Source organism: Pinus tabuliformis, chromosome 4_2 (assembly GCF_031772625.1).
Source record: "Pinus tabuliformis cultivar Carrire ecotype Pingquan chromosome 4_2, CPIR1, whole genome shotgun sequence".
Taxonomy (NCBI): Eukaryota; Viridiplantae; Streptophyta; class Pinopsida; order Pinales; family Pinaceae; genus Pinus; species Pinus tabuliformis.
Window position 1 is genome coordinate 716,140,440 of NC_142304.1, and position 25,699 is coordinate 716,166,138.

Consider the following 25,699-nt stretch of genomic DNA (forward strand, 5'->3'; position numbering starts at 1 on the left):
AGCCTCTAAGATCAGATATAGAGGAATGCAATATAGGGATAGAGGAAAATCTTAAGCTCATCAAGATATATAAGTCATTACTCCTAGAGGAAAAGCTAAAATACGTTAGCTTGTTTAAAGAATTCCAAGAAATCTTTGCCTCTGAGTTATGAAGACCTCAAATCTTATGATACCAGCATTATCGAGCAAAAGATCCCAATTAAAGAATATCATAAGCCCTTTAAATGGAAACTAAGGAGAATTAACCCTGTTCTTATGCCATTAATAGAGGAAGAAGTTAAAAGGATGTACGATGCTCAAATCATAGCACCCATCAGATACTCTGATTGGGTCTCTAATTTAGTCCCCACTACAAAGAAAACAGGAGAAATTAGACTCTATGTTGATTTCAGAAACTTGAACAAAGTATCAATGAAGGATAACTATCCCCTCCCTAAAATGGACCACATTCTCCAGAGGGTAGTAGGGTCATCCATAATTTCATTACTTGATGGATTCTCTGGATACAATCAAGTCCTAGTCCAACCCGAAGATCAAGCAAAGACTGCATTCACCACTCCCTGGGGAACTTTCATGTATTTGAAAATTTGCTTTGGATTGATGAATGCTGGAGCAACATTCCAAAGAGAAATGGAAATAGCTTTTGCAAAAGAAATCCATGACTTTTTAGTCATTTACCTAGACGATATCATAGTGTTTTCGAAATTAGATAATGAACATCTAGATAATCTAAGAAGATTATTCATAAAATGCAAAAAAATTGGCATATCCTTAAATCCTAAAAATTCATTTTTGGATTAGAAGAAGGAAAACTCCTAGGACACATAATTTAAAAAGAGGGCATTAGAATTGATCTAGCTAGAATAGAAGCAATCCTAAACATCAGTCATCCTAGGAACATTAGAGAATTGCAATCATTCTTAGGTAAATAATTTTTCTTAGAAGATTCATTTCTAACTTAGCAGAACTAATTAGATATTTAAATAACATGTTGAAAAAGGATTCAACACTTATGTGGACAGTAGAGGCTAAGCAGTCTTTTGAAGCAATCAAAGAAGCCCTTACTAAAACACCTGTCCTCATAAGTCCTAATTTCAACAAAGACTTCATAATTTTTCATTTGCTTTAGAACACACTATTGCAGCAGTGTTGTTGCAAAAGAATGATGAGAGTTATGAATAACCCATCACCTTCTTGAGTAAATCTTTGAGAGATGCTACACTAAAGTATAATATAATGGAAAAACAAGCTCTTACTTTAGTGAAAGCCATAAAGGATTTCAGAGTATATATTTTGTCCTCTCACATAATAGCATATGTTCCAAACTCAGTTGTAAAGGACATTCTAATTCAGAATGGGCCTGATGGAAAAAGAGGCAAATGGATTTCCACCATACTAGAATATGACATTGATATCTAGCCTACAAAATTGATTAAAGGCCAAGGTTTAGCCAAACTCATGGCTGAATCAAATTGTCAGGCCTTAGACATAAATTTCATTGCTGCTATAGATGATAAGGAAGAGATGGCGACTCCACAATTCAGTGAATCTTTCATATATTGACCCTGGTATGCAGACATTATTTTCGTTTTACTTAACCTACAAGTTCCTCATGGTTTATCTAGAACTAAAAGTAGATTCCTAAAAATGAAAGCAATGAAATATTGTATCTTAGACAATGTTTTATTTTGGAAAGATAATGGTTAAATTGTTTATTAAAATATGAAGTTGACAAAGTCATGTAGGAATTTCATGCAGTGGATTGTGGGGGACACCTATACTGGAAAACAACTGCTGATAAGATTTTAAGGGTAGATTTTTACTGGCCCACCCTTTTTGCAGATGTCAGAAAATATGTGACCTCTTGTCACAAATGCCAAATATTTGAAGGTAAGAGAAAGCTATTACCTTTACCCCTCAAACTCATCTCCACAGAAATTCCATTTCAACAATGGGGTCTAGACTTCATTGGTGAAATTCACCCACCATCCTCTGCCCAGCATAAATGGATTTTTACAGCTACTGATTATTTCACCAAGTGGATAGAAGCCATCCCTTCTAGACAAGCCACAGATTTTGTCATCATTTCATTCCTTGAGAACAACATCCTTTCTATATTTGGATTCCCACGAAAGCTCATCATTGATAATGTTGTTGCCTTCAAATCCAAGAAAATGGTATACTTTTGTAATTGATACCATATCACCCTAGGCCATTCCACTGCCTATTACCCTCAAGGTAATGGACTAGAAGAATATTCAAACAAAATCCTAATCAACATCCTCAAGAAGCTATTAGAAGATAACAAGAAAACTTGGAACAAAAAATTGGTGAATGCCCTATGGGCAGACATGCTTACTACTAAGAAATCTATTGGTACATCTCCTTATTAATTGGTATATGGGATGGATGTTGTTTTTCCCTTCTCATTAGGAGTACCAGTGATGAAAATGATTCAAGATTTGCCAGTAGAACCAAATGATATCCAAAGGAGGATAAATCAGGTAATACATTTGCAAAAAACCAGGGAAGAAGTCTATGTCAAATCCCAAGTGATCCAAGACAAAATCAAAAATATTTTTGACAAGAAAACCAAAGTTGATGATTTTTACATAGGTGACAAAGTACTCAAATGGGATTGCAGAAGAGAAGAAAAAGGTAAACATGGTAAATTTGATTTCCTATGGCAAGGCCCTTACATCATTTATGGTTACAGAGGTAACATTTTTCTTGAAGCAGTTAGATGGAACGAATCTACCAGGTCGACCAGTCAATGGTAGAATGCTGAAGCATTACTTTTCCCCAGATTAACATTAGTTTATTTTTTTAATTTTCGCATTGTACATAACATTGCAAAGTTTAGATTGGATTGAATGATTATCTTTTGAGGTTGAAGCCTAAAGAGAAGGCCCTAAGCTTTGAAAGGTGTAGCATCATATGTATGAATAAAATGGATCATAGAAAAGCTGTTACAAGGCAAGCACAGTCAAAGTTTCAAAGGCTACTGATCTTAAAGTTCTTGACATTTCACCAGGAAATTCCATCCCCGTGTGGAGCCACTGTTAGGGTCTTGTTAGCCTTGTCGGCAAACTGTCCAAAAAAGGATTCAAGTATGCCCCAAAAGTCTTCAAAATCCTCCCAAGGATTGTTCAAAGTTGAAATGGTCATGGGAGGAAAGCCCTTGGAAGGGCGGAAATACACTATCGGGAGGCTCAAAACACTCTAAAAACATGGAAAAACCATTACCGTAGGCTTAAACTGGGCATCACATAGCAGCTGTTAGATTTGGCCAATCAACGGCCTAGATCTAAGCAGCGAATTGCATATCGGCAGGACAAGGGAGACAGTTGAAAGGCGGGCTCATGACACCGCCAATCAACGATCGCCAATGATCATATCAACAGGTTGCATCAGCGGGAAGCACATGTTCTGTTGTATAAAGGACCGAGGAATGAGTGACTCTCAATTGCGACTTATCGCATCGAAATATCGCTATCAGAATCAACCTGGGGACAAGGCCTAGTCATGGGCATATGTGTGACCTGATGGGTGGACCCGATGTAATTATATGCGATAAATGGATATATTTTCAAATCCGCGAAAGGCCTTTTTAATGTAATTTTTGTGTATTTCGCTATGTAACAAAATACATAGGAACCTTGTGTTGTAGGGAAAAGTATCCGATTCGGATGACCCTATCCCACTCTAAGGGTGATAGTACCTCAGCAACAACTGTAAAGAAAACTACTTAAGGTTTACTTCTTTATGAAAGCAAGAGAGAATGAAGAAATGCACTAACCGTTGTCTTGCGCTTAATGTCGAATCCAAACTCTTCTCTTTGCTTGCTTGCTCCCAGCTCCTTGCTCTTTTGCTGGCCCAGCTACAATGAGATCCTGCAAAATAACAAAGAAGGAAACTACAAGAAGCATGCAATCATAACTGATTCAAGGATTAGCATAAATCAAATATACAATTATCACAATACATCATTGAAACAAGTGCATATAGAAGAACCTCAATAGCTTTTATTAATGGAAGAAGTAAAGTTCTGAGAGTGTTACAACCATTGAAGGCCCCAATCCAGCAACACCTCCCAGCAGAAAGAATTTCTCCTCTTCACCTCCTTCAAGCAATCACCCAATAGTTCTATAGTGAAACCAACAGCATATCATTACTTTGCACAAAATTCCAGCCCCTTGAGCTCATGGGAGAGAGCTCAATATATAGATGAATTGAGAAAGGATGAGTCAGCTTGCAACTGATGTGTAGCTGCCTTGTGTCCTCTCTCTCTTCAGTTGATCTTCAGTTCTTGAGTCCACTTGGAGAACCTTGCTTCCACTTGGAGAAACAGAGCCTCTGACTCATCACAAGGCGAAATCCCTGATCCAAGTGTCATTTTTGGAAGATTCCAGAGCAATGACTCAGTGTGCCACTTGTCCCATCTCGCTCAGCGCAGGTGGCCTTTGTTCTACCTGCTTTGCAACGCAGGTACACCATGGAGGAGTTGAGTTTCAGCGCAGAAGCCTAGTGGAGCACCTGCTTTGATTTCAGGATTGCTTGTTTTTGAGTGTTTTCAGGTGGAGAACTGATCTGAGAGCTGTTGGTTTGCTGACCTTGTTCCTCTAGGGGTAGGAACATCATGTTTAGGGACTTTGGATCCCTTGGATTATTGACAATTCATGCCTGATGCTGCAAGGCACAAAATTGTCTATAACACCTTGGCAGTGCCGATAGCGATGAAGTCTGGACCCGATGTGTTTTAGAGGTGAAATATATATATGTTTTCAGGTCCACAAAGGCCGGCTTTTTCATGCTTTTTAAGGTTTTCTCCATATTGCAAAAATACGAAGGGAACAAAGGGACCGGGCCATCTGCGATAGATGATAGTGACCCAAAGGGCGGACTCGATGGGTAAATAAATCATTTTTGAGGACATTTAAATTTTGAAAGGAACAAACATTGGCGGGAGTTTATAGCATTATAGTGGTTTCTATGTAAAACAGAAAACACTCATTATTAAACAATTTGAAGAGAAACCGAGGCCGAGAGGCATCTACGGCGCAATAAAGCATGCCCAACTAGCCCGAAATAGAAATATCATGGGCATCTACAACACAACACAACCCAAATTAGATACATCATGGAGCAGCACAATGCGACACAGCCGAAATCAATAGAAGAGATTGTGGGCATCTCTGTCAAGAGAGAGCTTCCTGCCAGCGCACCCAAAATATCTGATTGTGGTTATTCCTCTGTCAGAAAGATTAAATCCTCCAAGCCATGCCTGCCTATTGAGGGAATCAAATGGTTAAGGGACAGATCAGACAAGGTTAAGACTTTGAGCCTTCTAGAGAGCTCAAGAGCATTGTAAAGGGCCTATAAAAGGTAGAAAACTAGATGTAACAAGGGTTCAACTTTTGGAGATTATTCCTCCTCTGTTCCTTCAAGCTTCTCATCTGAATTCTTTAGTAATACAAGCTTCTTTTTCTATTGTATGTTCAATGTCCATTTCTCTTCTATTCTATGTTTGCACTTGAACAATTTGTTCAGGCTTTCTTTGTGTTTAAGGCCAGATAACTGTCATCTTATCTCTGATTTGATATATTAGGTTTGCAAGCTTCTTTGCTGCCTGTAGCTAGCCATTCATATATGTTCACGTATGCAACCTACTGGTACTATCAGTATTCCCCATCTATCCATTAAATCTATTGAGCATTTGTGGTCTAAAGCCTTGTGTTATTGGGGGTGTTCATGCATGTCATGAGTGAGAATAGGGCTGAAATGGTTATCTAACTTGATCCAAACCATCATTTATTCCAGTAGTTTAGAGAACAATATTGAAGATTACATGTTACCAGGCATCTCCGATTTACAACCTAGGAGAGTTTCCTGGAGTGCTAACATAATTGGCACCATTGCTGGGGAGAGGAAACTAAAGCTCAGCTTCCCTGGGAAACGACATAGATCCAACTTTGATGATAGGCAAAGTCTGGGCATTTTTTTTGGTTGTATTCATCTATCTGGTGACTCTACTAGAGGCCAAACCTCTTGGTGACTCCACTTCATAGTTCTGGCTCAGTTTGTGAGGCATACTTAGAGAAATTCTCAAAAAATACAAGCTGACCCAGTGTCTGATCCTGAAAATATCATCAAAGAAAGAAAGTTATTGTAGAAAGGAGCATCAGGTTCAGGTAAACCTAAACAATCTCCTATATCTCATCAAGAAAGGCTTGTAATAGAACAAATACATGTTGAGAATATAGCATCTAACACTAGTAGTGAAGAAAAACTTTCAGAGATTCATAAAGCTCCTTGTTCTTTAGGTTCTCCTTTTGCTTTAAGTGCAAAGGAAGCCTCACCTCCTATCCATCACACTCCTTTAGTCCTGTCAGTCACTCCTCAGCCCTCTATCATTCAGACTGCTAGTACTCTTTTAGCCACCACAACTATGGCTGGTCCACAAGCACCTACCAAAATGGAAAGAATCATAGCTGCTAGGTATGGACCCATAATACTGCCCACTCCTTTGAATGCCATGCCTACTAGAGAATATCAGAAATATAAGCCTAAGTTCATTAGGACTGAAGGTGTTACTGTCGAAGAACATCTTGAGTCATTTTATAGCTATGCTGATAATCTGGACATTAGTGAAGATGATGTGTGGATGAGAGTCTTTGTCTAAAGCCTATATGGAGAGGCTAGAAAATGGTTTAGAGAACTAACCCCAAGATCTATAGCAGACATTGAAGCTTTAGATGATGCATTCCTAAAGAATTTGGGGGATAAGAAGGATCTCCTCTACTAACACACTGAGTTTGGAAACTTAAAGAGAGAAAATGGTGAGTCGCTGTCTGATTTTAATAAGAGGTTTAACCGTATGTACAACAAGATACTAGCTGAAGTAAAACCCACTACTACCTCTGCTAAACTCACCTATGCCAGTGCTTTTAATTATGATTTTTGCCTACTATTGAGAGAGAGGCGATGCGCTACTTTGGTTGACATGCAGGATGCAGCCTTGGAAGTGGAATCCAACATCATGGATGTAGAGAAACTTAAGGGAAATGTTGATAGAAGAAGACAGAGGGGCGAGCCTTCATCATCCTCTAATCCTAAGATAGATAAAATGACCAAAATGATCGAGTCATTAGCCTCTAAAATCTCTAAATTGAAGGTTGAGCAGCAACCGGGGAAAGGAAGAATGCCTAATACCTTTGCCCCAAGAAATCCAAATCCAAATCCATATAGAAGAACAAATGAGCAGTTGCAGATTTTGCAAAGAAACAAAAATGCAAATGAATCCCCAAGGGTGAAGGCTCCTTTTCAAAATGCAGTCATGGAAGAAGAGCAATTTGAAGAAGATGATGAGATCCATTGTCTAGAAGACATAGGTAATGCTTCCATTTTGACCTCAGCTGCATATGAAAAGTCATTATACAACGACCAGATCAGCGAAGAAAGGGATGGTGAAGCCATTCTACAAGCTGTAGATCAGCAAAGATATAATTTAAGGTCAAAGATAAATAATGCTAAGGAAACTCCTGTTCAAAGAGCTACTGTCCCTATAGTACCGCAAGCTAATAAGCAAAAAAAACTGGCAGTTGATCCCATAATCCTCAAAGCTCCAGCTCATGAGGTAAGAGGCCTCGACAGGTCCCCTTCTCCTTTCAGTTTTCAATCAAAAATTCAGAAGCTAAGAATACCTATGCCTCTGATTGAACTAGTGAAGAATGAGTCCTTCAAAAGATCCATCCTCGAGTTCCTTGAACCTAAAGCCATCCAAGCCTTTACTGACTATGTAAATTTGCAAGATGACAATCCAGCTGTTATCCTCAGCCCAATGATTGAAAACTGTGAAGACAACTCCCCTTCATTTTATGTCTCTCTCACTATTCATGATAAAATCCTTCACAACTGCCTTTTGGAAATTGGAGCCAGCCATATTCTATTGCCCAAGGCTATCATGGATGAGTTGGGTCTTGACTTCACTAAGCCTTATCATGAACTGTTTTCTTTTGACTCTAGAAAAGTGAAATGTCTAGGGTAAATCAAGGACCTAGCCATCACTTGGTCTCAATTGCCTATGAAAAGCATGATGATGGACATTGTGGTAGCAGATGTACCTCCCAATTTTGGCATGTTACTTTCCAGAGGTTGGATCAAGGGATTAGGTGGATCATTACAAAATGATCTGTATTATGCTACTGTCCCAATTTTCGGAGGTGAGAGCAAGAGATTATACAGAGAGGCGCAGTTGGCTTATATAATCAGTGATGAAAAGAATCCCACCAATCATCCCATATATGCCATCGACATTGATTTTGGAGCTTGTATCCTTCATATTGAAGAATCTCCGTTGGCCTCCATGCAGCTCAGGAAACCAGTTTGCTAGATCACTGAGGAAGAAAACCCACAGATTTGGGATATGTTTTTTGATGGGGCTTGCTCTAAATAAGTCGCAGGGGCAGGTGTGGTCCTTGTGTCTCCAACACAGGAATATTCATTTATATTTCAAATTAACCTTTCAGGTCACAAACGGCATCGTAGAATACGAAGATTTAATTATGGGCTTAAGTGTTGCTAAAGAAATGGGTATCAAAGGCTTGAAAGTGTTTGGAGACGCAGACCTCATTATTTAGCAGGTAAATAAAACATTCCAAGCTAAGCATCCAAGTCTGAAGGCATACAGAGATGAGGTATGGAGGCTCAAGGATTCTTTTAATGATTTCAGCATTTCTTATATTCCAAGAATGAAGAACCAGCTTGTCGACTCCCTCGTTGTCTCTGCTAGCATGTTTATTCCACCTTTGCCTCCTAAATTGACATACGAAGTTCAGGTAAAATACAGACCGTCTCTGCCTAACAATGTCAAATATTGGAGGGTTTTTGAAGACGATGAGGAAATTAACAGATTTTTGCAAGTCGTGGAGGAATTTTCTGAAACGCATATCGATCAGGAAAATGAAGCCATGGGAGAATGTGGCTAGCCCAAGTTAAGAAGCGAGATTGACCGAGGAAGCATCGTCCAGCTACCCAATATCAAATACCAAAAGGATTGGTGCCTCTAGAGAAGCTTTTCAACCAAAACGATGTGCCATATAAGCCTGTCGAAACAGAAAATGAATCTGTTGTTCGTAAACATAATATAGGGAGCCCAGCCCATCCGAAAAACATAAATTTGTCCATGCATTTGTCCTCTACCAAAAATTCCAAGTACTACACCCTTATGAGGCAATTCACTGACATTTTTTCTTGGGAATACAACGATCTTAAAACCTATGACGCAGACATCATTCAACATAAGATCCCATTGGAAAAGAATACCACCCCTTTTAAGTAGAAGCTAAGACATGTCAGCCCTCTCTTATTGCCTTTGATTGAGAAAGAGATCAAGAAGCTATTGGATGCCAAAATTATAGTGCCCCTAAGGTATTCAAAATTGATAGCTAACCTTGTGGTAATAATAAAGAAAAATGAAGAAATCAGGCTTTGTGTTGACTTCAGAAATATGAACAAATGCTCTAAAAAAGATAACTATCCCCTGCCCAAGATGGAACACTTGCTACAAAGAGTTTCAGGGGCTAGAGTCATGTCTTTCTGAGATGGATTTTCAGGCTACAATTAGATTGTTGTACATCCTAAAGATCAAGATAAGACCGCCTTCACTACTCCTTGGGGCACTTTCATGTACTCCAAGGTGCCTTTCGGACTGATGAATCCCGGGGCTACCTTTCAGAGGGTCATGGACATAGCCTTTGTGGGAGAGAAGGACAAGTTTGTCCTTATTTATCATGATGACGTAACAACCTTCTCTAGTAGCCAAAAAGATCATTTACAGCATTTGAAGAAATTCTTTTTGAAGTGCAGACAGTTTGGAATTTCAGTCAACCCAAAGAAGTCACAGTTTGCTCTAGAAGAAGGCAAACTTCTGGGACATATTGTTTCTGCTGAAGGTGTGAAGATTGATCCATCCAGGATTCAAGCCATTCAGACATTGTCCATCCCAAGGTCAAAAAGGGACATTCAATCCTTCCTAGGTAAGATTAACTCCGTAAGGAGGCTCATTCCAAACTTTTCAGAGCTTGTAAAGCACATCACTTCCATGTTGAAGAAAGGAGCAGAAATAAAATGGATAGATGCTTCAAGAAGCTCTTTTGAAGCCATCATGAAAGCTATCATGGAAGCTCCCACTCTAATCAGCCCAGATTACACTAAGGAGTTTTGTATCTTCTCTTTTTCCTCTTATGATACACTTGCGACAGTTCTGTTGCAGAAAAATGATGAAGGCATAGAGCACCCTGTGGCCTTTTTTAGCAAAACTTTAAGGGATGCTGAACTAAGGTATGACCTTATCGAAAAACAAGCTTATGCTCTCATAAAGTCTTTAAAGGCATTCAGAATTTATATTCTTCATTCCAAAGTAGTTGCATATGTACCTTCAGCCTCAGTAAAGGATGTCTTAACTCAGCCAGATATTTATGGGAAGAGAGCTAAATGGATTGAAAAATTCATAGAGTTTAACATAGAGGTGAAGCCCACTAAGCTTGTCTAAGGCCAGGGCTTGGCTAAAACTATGGCTGAAGAAAATTGCAGCTTGTTAGATATAAATTCCATGGGTCTAAATTCAGATTATGAGCAGGCAGAGGGAGCAATAGAAGAGCAAAAGCAGGATCAGTCTTTGACTGAAAATCTAGTCACATGTGAATGGTATTACAACATAGTTCATTTTTTGCAAAAACTAGAAGTCCCTCCAAGACTTAGCTCAAGTCAAGCTCATGCCATTAAACTCAGATAAGCCAAGTTCTACATTAATAAAAAACTGCTTTATTGGAAAGACCCATCAGGAATCCATTTGAGGTGTCTAGATAAAGAACAATCTCTAGAGGTCATACACCAGTTTCATTCTAGCATTTGTGGAGGGAATCATTATTGGAAAATCATAGCTCACAAAATCTTGAGGGCTAGATATTATTGGCCTACTTTGTTCTATGATGTGTTTTCTTTTGTAAAATTTTGTGACAAATGTTAGAGATTTGCAGGAAGACAACAGCTAAAATCTCTGCCCTTAAAGCCAATACATGTCAATGGTCCCTTCCAGCAGTGGGGCTTGGACTTTATAGGTGAGATCAACCCACATTCCAGTGGCCAACACAAATGGATCTTAGTAGCCATTGATTATTTTACCAAGTGGATTGAGGCTATACCCACTAAGAATGCCAATCATCAAGTTGTCATAAGGTTCTTGAATGAGAATATTTTCACTAGATTTGGTTGCCCAACCAAACTAGTCACTGATAATGCAGCAGTGTTCAAGGCAAAAGAATTGATGCACATGACTGAATCCATGGGCATTCAAGTGGTGCATTCTACCTTGTATTATCCTCAAGGCAATGGCCTGGCAGAATCATCTAACAAGAGCCTGGTAAGGGTAATCAAAAAGCTGTTAGAGGAAAACAAAAAGAGCTGGGATTCCAAGCTGAAGTTTTTTCTATGGGCTGAACGAGTTACCATTAAAAAATCCATAGGGAATTCTCCTTTTAATCTGGTTTATGGTGTTGATGTTGTTTTCCCCATCTAGCTGATTCTCCCTGTGGCTAAGTTCTTGCAAGAAGAACAAGATGAAGAAAATGACATGGTAAGAAGAATGAATAACCTGGTTGAACTACAACATATCAGAGAGCAGCTGATTAAGAAGTCAAAGGCTCATCAGAAGAAAATCAAAGAAACCTTTGACAAGAAAGCAAAAGTGGACAACTTCCAAATTGGTGATTGGGTTCTTAAATGGGATGCATTTAAGGAAAAGAGAGGAAATCATGGCAAGTTTGACTCCTTATGGATAGGTCCTTTTGTCATCACTCAAATTCAAGAAAACAATACATTCATCCTGCACAGTATGGAAGGAAAATATACTTTTGGTAGCCCAGTAAATGGGCGGTTCTTGAAACTTTATTTCATTTAAGGCTTTAAGGCCTTGTTATTGTAAATATGTTTTTCCAAGTTTTTATTTCATTACAAAATATACTCCATGCCCAATGGAACACTAGAAGGGAGATTTAATTTTTGTTTTTATAGGAAAGGCATTGATCTACAGTTCTTGAAACCTCACAAGGAGACTTTCATCCCCAGAGGGAGCCAGTGTTAGCCTTGTGGGCAAATGGTCCAAAAAAGGATCCAAGTATGCCCCAAAAGTCTTCAAAATCCTCTCAAGGATCGTTCAAAGTTGAAATGGTTGCGGGAGGAAAGCCCTTGGAAGGGTGGAAATACATTATCGGGAGGCTCAAAACACTCTAAAAACATGGAAAAACCATTACCGCAGGCTTAAACTGGGCATCACACAACAACCATTAGATCTGGCCGATCAACGGCCCAGATCTAAGCGGAAAATCGCATATCGGCAGGACAGAGGGGATAATCAAAAGGCGAGCGCATGACATTGTCGATCAACGATCGCCGATGATCGGATCGGCGGGTCGCATCGGCGGGAAGCACATGTTCTGTTGTATAAAGGACCGGGGAATGAGCGACTCACGATTGTGATTTATCACATCGCAATATCGCTATCGGCGTCAACCTGGGGATGAGGCCTAGTCACGGACATATGTGCGACCTGATGGGTGGACCCAATGTAATTATATGCGATAAATGGATATATTTTCAAATCCGTGAAAGGCCATTTTAATGTATTTTCCATGTATTTTGCTATGTAACGAAATACACAGGAACCTTAGCAGTGTCGATAGTGATGAAGTCAGGACCCGATGTTTTTTAGAGGTGAAATATATATATGTTTTCAGGTCCACAAAGGCCGGTTTTTTCATGTTTTTTAAGGTTTTCGCCATATTACAAAAATACGAAGGGAACAAAGGGACTGGGCCATCTGCGATAGGTGATAGTGACCCAAAGGGTGGACCCGATGGGTAAATAAATAATTTTTTAGGACTTTTAAAGTCCAAAAGGAACAAACAATGGCGGGAGTTTACAACATTACAATGGTTTCTATGTAAAACAGAAAACACTCATTATTAAATAGTTTGAAGAGAAACCGAGGCCGAGAGGCATCTACAGCGCAACAAAGCATGCCCAACTAACCCGAAACAGAAATATCATGGGCATCTACAGCAAAACACAGCCCGAATTAGATACATCATGGAGAAACACAGCACGACACAGTCGAAATCAACAGAAGTGATTGTGGGCATCTCTGTCAAGAGAGAGCTCCCTGCCAGGACACCCAAAATATATGAATGCGGTTATTCCTCTGGCAGAAAGAGATAAACCTCTGAGTCATGCCTATCTATTGAGGGAATCTAACAGTTAAGGGACAAATCATACAAGGTTAAGACTTTGAGCCTTCTAGAGAGCTCAAGAGCATTGTAAAGGGCCTATAAAAGGCATAAAACTAGATGTAACAAGGGTTCAACTTTTGGAGATTATTCCTCCTTTGTTCCTTCAAGCTTCTCATCTTCATTCTTTAGTAATACAAGCTTATTTTTCTATTATATGTTCAATGTCCATCTCTCTTCTGTTCTATGCTTGCACTTGAACAATTTGTTCAGGTTTTCTTTGTGTTTAAGGCAAGGTAACTGTCATCTTATCTCTACTTTGATATATTAGATTTGGAAGCTTCTTTGCTGCCTGTAGCTAGCCATTTATATGTGTTATTATATATGCATCTGCCAGTATAGTCAATGAGTTCATTTGCTGCCTGTAGCTAGCCATTCATATATGTTCATGTATGCAATTTGTTGGTACTATCAGTATTCCCCATCTATCCATCAAATCTACAAACTATTTAGCATTTGTGGTCTAAAGCCTTGTGTTATTGGGGGTGTTCATGCATGTCTTGAGTGAGAATAGAGCTGAAATGGTTATCTAACTTGATCCAAACCATCATTTATTCCAATAGCTCAGAGAATAATATTGAAGATTACATGTTACCAGGCATCTCCGATTTACAACCTAGGAGAGTTTCCTAGAGTGCTAACAGGTCCTATAATAATAGGATTCATAATTTTGAATTGATTATGATTAGTCGTGTAATATTGTACATACTTTTTATTTCTCCAAAATGTTTTCCCATATTAAAAATAAAAAAGGTAAAGAGGGTGAAGTCCTAAAAGAAAAATCAAAGGACTAATAAAAGAAAAGGATCAAAAAAGAGTATAAAGTATAAACCCCACCAAAAAGAGATAGAAAATAGATTCTAAAAGTGATGCAAATTCAAATGCCACTACTTTTTACTTTACATTGCAAAATAAGATTGTGTGCAGCTTGTAAAAAATGCCACAATCCATGATGGTCAAATAGTTTAATCTTGATTCATTCATGCTTTAAATTTCATGCTGATAGATAGAGAATAAAGATCTAGCCAAACTGTTTAATCTTGGCAGATCAGTAGTTAGGTAGAGAATAATAATGAGATAAAAAATTTAATCTGAGCCATTGGAAAGTCATAAGATTATTAGATAGTTTTCTTACAAACGAAAATGAAATAAAGGGTCAGCAAGCTCAAATGCACCCAGTAAATGAACAAAAATGTTAGGGTAAATGATGGGTAGGTAGAAGCAATTTTCACAAGGCATGGAAAGAATCAATTGGTTTATTTCATATTACTAACTTCCTTCCAAAGTTATTTACCCCTTGTAAAAATATCCCTTCCCCTTCATTTTACCTTTTCCCTTATTTCATCTCATTTTCCCTTGTAAAATAACCCTTTTTCCCTTTATTTTACACCCTTCCCTAGACATTTCCTTTTAAAAATCATTCTCCCCTTATCAGTTTCCCTTTTTTTCATTTTAACACACTAAAACCCCCATTTTCATTTGATAAACTATAGTTTATTTTATTAGACCTCCGCTGTAATATCTTCCCGGGTCCCACATTTTATTAACCCTCGTCTCATATATTAATTCTCGTATTTACTTTTTAATTAACTACGTTACGTTTTAATTAACCTGAACCCACACCACGACTCATCCCTCACAACTTCGCCACCCGATAACCCTCTGATCACCCACCTTCAGATCCAACAGCCCGCATTCCATACCACACGCTCCAACGCCCGACTTTTAACATCACAAAATTATGCGAGATAAGTTGTTTTCCCACCCACCTTTTTTCTACGTGGTAACCCCACATTATATCAAATCCTACAAAATAATACCACCATACCACTTTTAAGCATGCGATAAACCACCTTACCGCCTCCTCACGTCAGATGAAACCACCTTGCTATTTAAATTTAACCTTGCACCCAAAGATTAACCACTGTTGGTTAAAAACGAAAGAAGTTGCCCTTTCCAATATTTTCACTATTATTCTGTTAAGGATTGCAGAAAAGAACCTTTGCCGACCTATTCTAAAGTGCCAGAATATTTGTTGAACTATTTTAAGCCATTTACAACCAGAATTCAAACTTTTACTACCACAAGACGCTGCCGACTCTGATTTGAAGTAGTATAAAGACCATTGAAGCCTTAGAAATCCTCCGCTTCCCCCAGAGAACCCTTTTGCATACCAAAGTTTCATTTTCTAGGTATTCCTGAAGTGCCAAAGGCCTGTACTTAAGCTTTTCATAGCATTTCTAATAGGTTAATCCCAATTTAAAAGCCTTATTGGCCTAAATAAAGCCATTGTTTCATCCAAAACCCTTTTTGCAAACTGTATTCACCTTTCCACACTATTCCAGAGGTCCTAAGCCTGCTTCTTAAGCTAGCTAGTGATAAATTGAATAAAATAAACAAATATATGGCTTCCTAAAGAATTCTGAATGCAAAACCCCTGCAAAATCCTCACCTAGATATTGACCACCTCCCATTGGTTGATAGAGATTTCCAGATCAAAGACACAGCCTCCCCTAACAATCTGTTAAAACTCCACTGCTGGAGCAAAGATAAATTCCTCAACCAAAATGATGATATTCAACTATGGGAGTCAAATTTACCCAAATACTTGTTCCCACAAGTATACCAGTTCCCTGAAATCATCCACCTATGCCAACTCTGCTATTTCCCAAGTCAAAGAGCCATAGTCTCTCCTAACCAACAAATTTTGTTCATAATCACTGCAAGATCAATAAATGAAATGTTGCAGATCCATCCAAAGCCTAATGAAGCCCCATTTTCTATTGAAAAACTAATTGATCTATACTTAAAGCTGAACCTTCCCAATAGATCCCAATTTTTTCAGACTTTCTTCCTAGAAAAAACTCAAGTTCCTACAAACATCCCTCCATATTCTGTCACCATTTTCCCTGAGAGAACCAAATAGATTGTAACCATGTTGTCCTGTATTCTAGGATATACTACTGATGAACATGTAGATGAACCTATACTTGGTTTCCTTTCTATTTTTTTCCCAGGCAACCCTCCAGCTACAATTTTCAATTTTGCCCAATTCTTAGCAGACAGAATCCATGATCAATTGATCAGATTTCCAGATGAAAGAGTATTCAAATACTCTTTAGTATTATTCCATATGTTTCTATATTTCCAATTAGAAAGGTTTACAGTTAACATCAAAAAACTGAACACTAAGGACAATCCTAGATCTGTTATCCTTTAGACACCCTTAATCCAAAAATATTCCACTGATTTTAGCTACAAGGATTTCATTGATTCATTTGTTCACCTAGTTGTTAACATGCTAAGCAGTAGCAATCAGCCCAGGGTTAGTGATGAAATAAAGACAATTTTACAGTTGTCAAAACATGGTAGAATAGGAGACTGGTATTTATACCAAAACTACATTGAAATTAGGGTGTATGGATTTCAACTCACTCCATATAAGCTGCCCAAATATCTCCCCATGAGGATATTTGCACTAGAATATATCAGGAAGATCATAAATGCATATGATGTTAATTTTCTATAAGCCAAGAAGAAAACAGAGATTAAAATCAAGAACCAGCTTGGTCCTTGTATCTGCAATAATAGGGATGTTGGAGAGGAAGCAGAAAGATGTTTATAAGAAATGAAGTTCAGTGATAGTTTCAAATGGTAGTATGATCCTTTGGGTGTCATAAACAAACTGAGACTCAAGTTGAAACTGAGCCCTTTTATGTATGAGTCCAAGCCAAAGGTTGAAAGATATGCCAACTAGTCAGAGTGGTTGGAAAACACCTTACTGGATATGGAGAAGTAGATGGATACTAGTTCCATTCTACATACTCTAGCCCTATAGGACAGAAATGCAAAAAGGACTAGAGAAGAAGGTTCTTGCTCAAACAAAGATACACCATATAACAAATTTGAAATTATGTATAGAAAAAGAACAACGTTGAATCTAGTAAATGACCAAGAAGAAGTAATTGATACAATTGAGATGATTGATACAGACGCTGTAATTAAAGAAAATGCACTTCCATTAGTTTCAAAGGAAACTCATCAGCCTTCAACTTCTAGTGCTTAGATCATCAAGAAGCAGCATAGTGTTTAAGTATCTTCTTCAAGTGGACCAATGGGCAAAGAAATAAACATCAAAGAAAGATACAAAGATATTAAGGCCAAAAATGAAGAAATAAAAGCTGAAATATATTCACAGTACTTGAAGTAGACTCCTGGCAGCCAGAACAGATTACTTTCTACATTTGATTATAAGACAAGAAAAATGCAGATGACCTTTTTGCAGCCCACAGTACAACATCCTAAGTCATCAGCAGATTACAAAAAGATAGATTCTGAGATTCCTACCAAAGATGTTCATCCTATAGGTCAAATTGAGTTTCATAAGCAATAAGGAGAAATGCTATACTCAACTATGACCAACAAAGCTATGAGTGTACAAAAACTAAAAAATTCTCTAGAGAATATCAAAACATAGTTAAAACTAGAGAAGGCATCCTCACAAGCAAAGGATAACATAATTAAATCACGGAAGACTTGGTTATTGAAATTGGCTAAAATCCAAATGACATCATGGCAGAAGAAAAACTCATAAAAAAGAAGAATGAAGACATTGTTGCATTGAAGAAGAAGCTGAAATTACCTCCTATTGAACATCCAAAAGCAAAATAAGTTTTGGAGAATGAAGCCGAAAAAGATGAAATGATGAATCTCATCCTTCAGTTGACAGCTCAATTGAAAGAAATGGAGAATGAGATGGACAAATTGGTGTAGGAAAACAAGGTCAGCATGGAAGCAGAAACTGTCAATGCTATTCCTACAGTTACTACATCAGTCACTACATCAAGAACAGATTCAACAACAACAGCAGCTCATCCTAGTGATGAAGCAGGTAAATTAATCAAAGCTATGCAGGATATGTCCATCCAAACAAATGAAATAAATAGACTTAAAGATCAAATAAAAAGTCTAGAAGATGAAAAGAAGTTGGTACAAATCATGCATAAAAATGAAACACAGAAGTCAAACAGATTGACTGAATGAATACAGAAGTTAGAGAAAAAATTGACATTGAAAGAACCACTTTCCCAAGCAAAGCAGCAATTATGGGCCAATATCAGTAATTCTGTTAATGATATTTGGCCATCCATCCAAGTCATCTTTGAGCTGAAGGATTTAATCAAGGAATCAACTGAAGCTATTCAAAAGGTTAAGGACAAACTTGGTAAGAAGCGAGAGGAGGCCAATGAAATCATTAAGTTTCTTAATTCCAAAAACAAACAGGAATTGGAAGAGATTGGCATAAGTGACAAGACTGAAACAATTCTAGAAGTGAGAAAGGTAATTTCCAAGAGGAACTTGAGGTACAACTTGAAGACAAGTGTCAAATCATGGAGCTTGCAATAACTAGATTTGTGGCGAAATTTGATGTTTTGAGGTAGAAAGGCCTGCCAAATCCTTTGGTTATCAATGACAGATTGATGAAGCATGAAGGATATGATAAGAAAATCATAGAAGTGGCAAAGGAACAAGTAAAAAATTTAGCCATGAAAGGAATTCCAGTAGGAAAAGTGCTCTATCAGACTTTTGAGAGTCTCTTTTACCTCCAGGATGAGGTAAAATATCTCTTTATCATAGAGGCTGATGAAATCATTAGAAGAATGGTAAAGATTAAATTACTAGATGTAGAGTCTTGGGAAAAGTTGAATGATTTACTGTGAAAATGAAAGGTAAAACAATGAAAACAGAGCAGTCAAGAGCAATCAAGGTAAAACAATAAAGAGTAACAGATCAGTTAAGTTAAAGAGTATCAGATGAAAGATAGAGTTTAAAAGTAAAAAACAGAGTTTAAAGATAAAGCCTGTGTAAAAGACACTCAACATCATAAAAAACAGCCAGCGTAGAGCATCAAAAAAAGAGGGAAAGAAGCCAAATATCAAAACAACAAACAACAAAATCAATAAAAGTAGGGACAACTAGCCTTTAATCTCCTAGGTGTCTCTATCTTCTTGCATGAAGATATTTCTTTTTCCTTGAAGAATTCCTAAATCACTTAGGATATTTTGTAATAGTTTTTTGTATAAATACTTCATAATTTGAAGTATTGTAGGTGGATTTCTGAATATGGCTGTAGTTGACTCATCTATTACCTAAGGGTTATTGTACCAAAATTCCAGTTGATAGATAGGAAAAGTTATAAAGAAACTTCTTTACAGGATTCATGTGTTGAGCTACCCCAGTGAAGTACAAATTTCATTTGTTCATGTTCTTTTCTAAGTATCCCATGAATTCATATGTGTTCTAATTCTAAATGTTATAATAGGGATGTTACTATAGAATTTGCTTAAATATTACACTCTGCTTTTACTATTATACATTTCTACGTTTTCTCTTGATATCCGGTTTAGAGAACTCTTAATTGCCCTCTGATCCTGATTGATTCTCTTCATCCTTCTTCATTGTCTAGTTTAAGGAATTCTTAATTGCTCCTTGATCTCGTTTGAAAAGTCATTTCACCATATAGCCTTGAGATTTGTTATTTCTCACATATCTTGCCCTATAACATTTTCTCTATAATTTGTTGTTGTTCTATTTTCAAAGCCTTAGTGACTCCATAGCCTAATGGAAACTGGAAAAGCACCTATTCCTATAAGTCACTAATTCCACCAACACAATCAAAGTCAACCCAATTAAGCCTACATAACTAGCCTAAAATCCATTAAAATAAAAAAAGTTAAATCATATAGAGAGATCCCTCTCTAAGTTTAGGAATGCTAGATCCTAAGCTCCAAAGTAGGTTTGTAGTTTCCTCCGATATTTCTTTTTAACACATTGAACAAACCTTGGAAATTTTTGAGTGCTAACACCTATCAACATGTCAGAGTTGGTTTGTTGAAGGATTCATCACTTATGGGAACCTTTTGACTCCCTCCCCCTCTCCTTCCTAGCTCCTCCCCTTCGATTTCTTATATCAATATGACTTCTTATATCAACATGATATCGTCCTCTACAATCCTGTCTGATCCATGGATTGTAACTAATGAAACTAACAAAAAAAAAATTGTGACTGAATGTCGCTTAGCCCCATTGAGCAAGATTATAAAGACATCTACTCAGCTTGTGAGACCCATACTTTTTCTTTGATCAATTAGGTAGACCGGTCACTGGATTATGGAATTCCCTCTGATCCTTTCTTGCGTACATTCTCTACCGACAAGAGCATCATGGAGATCATGAGGTCAGACGATGCATCATGGGACAAATATCATCATTGTCCCTCCTTCCTAGGTACTAATTAAGATAACCTCAGTTGTGTGTACCTACCTAAACTTTTCAAACCCTTTACAGATTTTGTCTCCATTCATGAGATCAACTCTAAAAGGAACCTTTCGAATATCGAAGAAACAATTCTACTTGATATTTTGATTAAACTAGGAGTAGTTGAAAATTTATACATCGGAGCATCTTGTTCTTCATCTGAAATCGACATTTATCAGCCCTTTTTCATGATTTCAAAGATGTCTTTTCCTGGACATATGAAGAGATGTCAGGTATCGACCCAAACATAGTAGTGCACAAAATCAAGATGTATCTTGATGCCAAACCCATCTGGCAATGCCTTCATCTATTCCTTCCCGAGAAGGTTGCTAGGATAAAAGCTAAAATTGAAAAGCTCCTTTGGGTTAGTTTCATATACCCTGTTCCTCTAACTGAAATGGTATTGAACGTTGTCCCTGTCATGAAGAAACAGGGCACAATTCGAGTAAGTGTCAATTATCGGGACATAAATCGAGCTTATCCGAAATACAACTTCCCGACCTCGTTTATTCACCATACTGTTGATGAATGTGTTGGTTGAGATATTTATTCTTTCATGGATGGATTCTCGGGCTATAATCATATCAACATTCTCCTAGCAGACAAACCTAAAATTGCATTTATTTGTCCCTGGGGTACTTTTGCTTATATAAAGCTCCCTTTCGGTTTAAAGAACGTAGGGGCCACATTTCAACATGTGATGGATTACACTTTCCATGAAATCAAGCATATCGTGCAACCCTATTTGGATGATCTCCCAGCTCACTCCAAGCATCAGGTTGATCACCCCATGCATTTACGGGCCATTTTTCTCCGTTGTAGACATTATAATATTCGACTTAACTTGCACAAATGTGTGTTTTTTGTCAGTTCTGGTTGGCTCCTTGGTTTTTTCATTTCGAAACAAGGAATTCGTATTGATCCTTTAAAATTCCAGGCAATTGTTGACTTTCTTGCGCCTTCCTCCCTCGTTTAGTTACAAAGACTCCAAGGGAAAGCTAACTTCCTAAGGAGGTTCGTCCCTAACTATGTTGAACTGACCAAAGGATTTACTCATTTACTGAAAAAGGAGATTCCCTTCCATTGGGATGATGTTGCACAAAAAGCGTTTGATGCCTTGAAATATGTACTAGTTTGGGCATCTCTCTTATATCCCCCTGACTATCAACGCGACTATTTCCTGTACCTTGCTACCACCATCTCTACTATAGCTATGGTGTTGGTCCAAGAAGACGATATGGGGACTGAACATCCCATTTATTATCTGAGTCAGAACCTCAACGATATCGAGATCCTATATAATCATGTCAAAAATTTGGCTTTGATGGTCGTTCAAGCCGTCCATAGATTTCACCATTACATCCTTCTTCATAAAATTATGATTGTTTTGGATTGCAACCCTATGACATAGATATTGTCACGTCAATTGTTGGGGGGAAAGTACTCTAAGTGGATTGTTATTCTCCAAGAGTTTGAACTAGAATTCATCAAATCCAAGTTGAAGAAATGCTTAGTTTTTCTGAGCTAATGTGCGATCCCCCTTCCCTTGATGCTGAATCTACATCTGAAGATTCCATCCCAGATGAGTCATTGTTTCTGATATCATCATCTGACCCCTGTTATGGAGATTTTCTGATCTATCTCTAGACCCAAACTTTCCGGCCTAATACGTCTCGCTCAGAGCATCAATGTATCTAGTACCAAGCGTGAAATTACGTGATTATCAATGACACACTTCAAGATTGTGGTATCGATACAATTTTACAGAGGTTCCTCACTCTCAAGGAGGCAGAGAAGTGTCATGCGTGTCAGATCTATGATTGTAAAATCTATGCTCTGCTTGCTCTATTGCATCCCATTGCCATCGTTGGTCCCTTGTGAAATGAGGTATCAACTTTATTACATGTAACCCTCATTCGGTCAGGGGGCATGGCTATATTATTATCGATGTTGGATACTTTACTAAGTGGGTCGAACCGATTCCTACATTCAATAACACCAACGAAACAAATGCATACTTTTTCTTCAACCATGTGATTTCTAGGTTTGGTCTTCTACAAGAAATAGTTACAAAATGATGGGAAGCACTTTCAGAATCATATGATGACCAAATTAGCTGCCAACTTGGGACGTTCACATGAAAATTATACTCCCTATTATCCTCAGGCTAATGGACAAGTTGAGGCGATTAACAAAGTTCTTAAGACTATGCTTCAATGCATGATAGGGGTCCATAAATCGGACTGGAACTTACTTCTCTATGTTGCCTTGTTGGAATAGTGAACCTCAGTTAGCACTGCTACTCAATTCACACCCTTCCATTTCGTGTATGGTCTGGAAGCGATCCTTCCCATCGAATGCGAAATTCCATCACTGAAACTAGTTATTGAACTTCTTCCTGCTATTTTTGTCAAGGAGGAGTGTCTTTTACATATAGCTTGTTTGGATGAAACTTGACACAATGCCACATTAGACAATGAAGCTCATAAAAGATGCATCAAAGTGCAATATGACAAGAGTGTCAAGCCTAGAGTCTTCTCGGAGATTTGATTCTCTTATATGACCAAGAGGCCAATAAGTTAGGTCCATGAAAGTTCTAGCCTATGTGGTTGGGCCCACAAACTATCAAGTGAATCCTTGCGAAAGGGGCTTACAAGTTAGTAGACCTCAATGGAATTCCACTGGCGCAACCTAGAAATGGGTTGTACCTCAAAGAATACTATGCTTGATCCCATGTATGGTACACTATGTACATATTGTCTATAGGTGTGTTGAGTGTGTTTATAGTGTGTTTTTCAGAGTTTTCCATGGTTTCTGTTGATTCCTTTTACTTTTTTATTGTAGATGTCAACTTCTATCGAACCATATATTAGTAATGCTGACGGTGCTAGCCATAGTAATTGGAACCTATCCTCCACAACGTGGGCTATCTTTGCTCCAAATAGCAAGCTAGTGAGCATGCAAGGGATTTTCATTGTTTGCTCAACTAACAACATCGCTGACTATTGTGCAGTGGTCGAGCTACTATATGATTCTATTTCACATGGTATTTTCCATATAGTCATCAAGCTTGACTCACAACTGGTAGTGCTACAACTCGCTAATATTTATTAAGTGAGAAATCCCAACATCATTCACATGGTTCTGAGAGTGCATCTTATGGAAAGACATTTTGATTTTATATGATATGAACATATTTCTATAAATATTAACACATTAGCAGATGCCTTGGCTAATTTTGTTTTAGATCGACATTTACAATGTAAATAACTTTCAATTCACATCACATCATATTGAAAGCATAATAAGAACTAGGAAACACTATATATATAGAGATATTATGTTTGGTTTTACAAAATGTGCCCTGAGACACATATGGCTACAACACTCATATAAAAATTACAAGCAAAACATCTAAGTAGACAAATCAGTGGTGCTCATGATAAAACGACATTACATGAGCTATCTTGCACAATAATCGACCAATACGACTAGGCACTCTGATTGTGCATCGTTGAAGTCGTAATGGAAGATGATCGACCACGGTCTCATTAATATCATGTGTCAGCCCCTCCATGTGCTGCTCCACGTCTGATAGGATCTTAGTTGCCTGAAGGTCCCGTAGCGCCTCCCGTCCTACCACAGTGACCTGTAATAGTCCTATTGCCTCCTCCTATGGCTGTCTCTCTATACGACAGAGATATGTAACACCTACTAGTTGAATAGGTCCAACATCTACATGAAAACATCTAATAGTTTAGTCTCGGGAATATCAAAAAACATAAATAAAATCATAAAATTTTCAAAAAATTAATGGTCAAAGTATCTTAACTGAAGCATCCCATTGCTCACCCTAAAGCAACTCGAGCTCGAGATAATCATGGAAATCCATCCCTGCATTAGGATAATCATTAATAATGATGAACTATCTGAGGAACCACCCAAATAAGGCTACTGAAAATATGATCGTTGATTGGTCTGCATGTTAGCTTATGTGGTCTATCCACCTCCTCATCTTTGGGGTCCTCGAATTGATGGGATCGAGTACAATCTAATGAGGCTATAGTGATGACACCTACTCTAGAGAAAAAGAGACTAAGATCACCCCATACTTGATGTTCTTCAACTTCCCCTCCTTTTCTTTAGTAAGTTTTTCCTTCAAATTGACCAAGACACCCTCACTTCAATTGAATACAGTTGGCTCTAAATACTCTATCCCATACTACATGTATTACCTGCTTGCTACATGTAGTGTTGAGCTACCTGCCAATCTTGCAATAATAAACAAAATCATTCTCAAAGGTAATTGGGTTACATACTTTATTCCAATATTTCCATCCCTAGTAGAAAGGGCTCAAGGTCTACAATAGGTAGCGATATAGTCTTTCACCATCTCACCACCACTTCTTCCATCTAGAAGAGAGATCAAGGCACCTCTCTTTGACAATCCTGTCAGAAAATAAATATCCTCTACCTATATCTTGAGTATATTCTCCCCAAACTTGAACGCATGTGCCTAATTATCCCATGAAAAAATAAGGTATTTCAACAACTCTAACTGTTACCGTATACTGGGAAGCCAAAAGAATTTCAATAACCCACAATTTTTGAGCGCTTGGATGGTAGCATGGTCATTTTCCACGTTCAAATCTTATTCCTCATGTTCTCGCATCAACAAGGAATCCATTAGGCTCTTTTTCATGCAAAAAACTTGACAAAATTTGAGGCAAAACTGAAAGAAAACTTAAAGAAATGCACCCAACGCACCCCAACAATGTTTACCAGAGCGTTGCACCTCTACTTGCAGTGTTCCTTTGCCTAGGTGCAACACAATTTTCGACACGGGGGGGTATGCGTTGGTCCTAGGGAGTTTTTTATGAAGCCCAGGGGCCTCAAAACATTTAAACAATTATATGAAAACACAAAAATCAACCGTGGAAAGATAGAGAAGGGTTTTAGTTCCTACCTAGAAGTGACAACACTTGAAATGGTTCCTTGGATTGGCTAAAATTAGGTGCAGAAGATTAATGGAGAAAGGG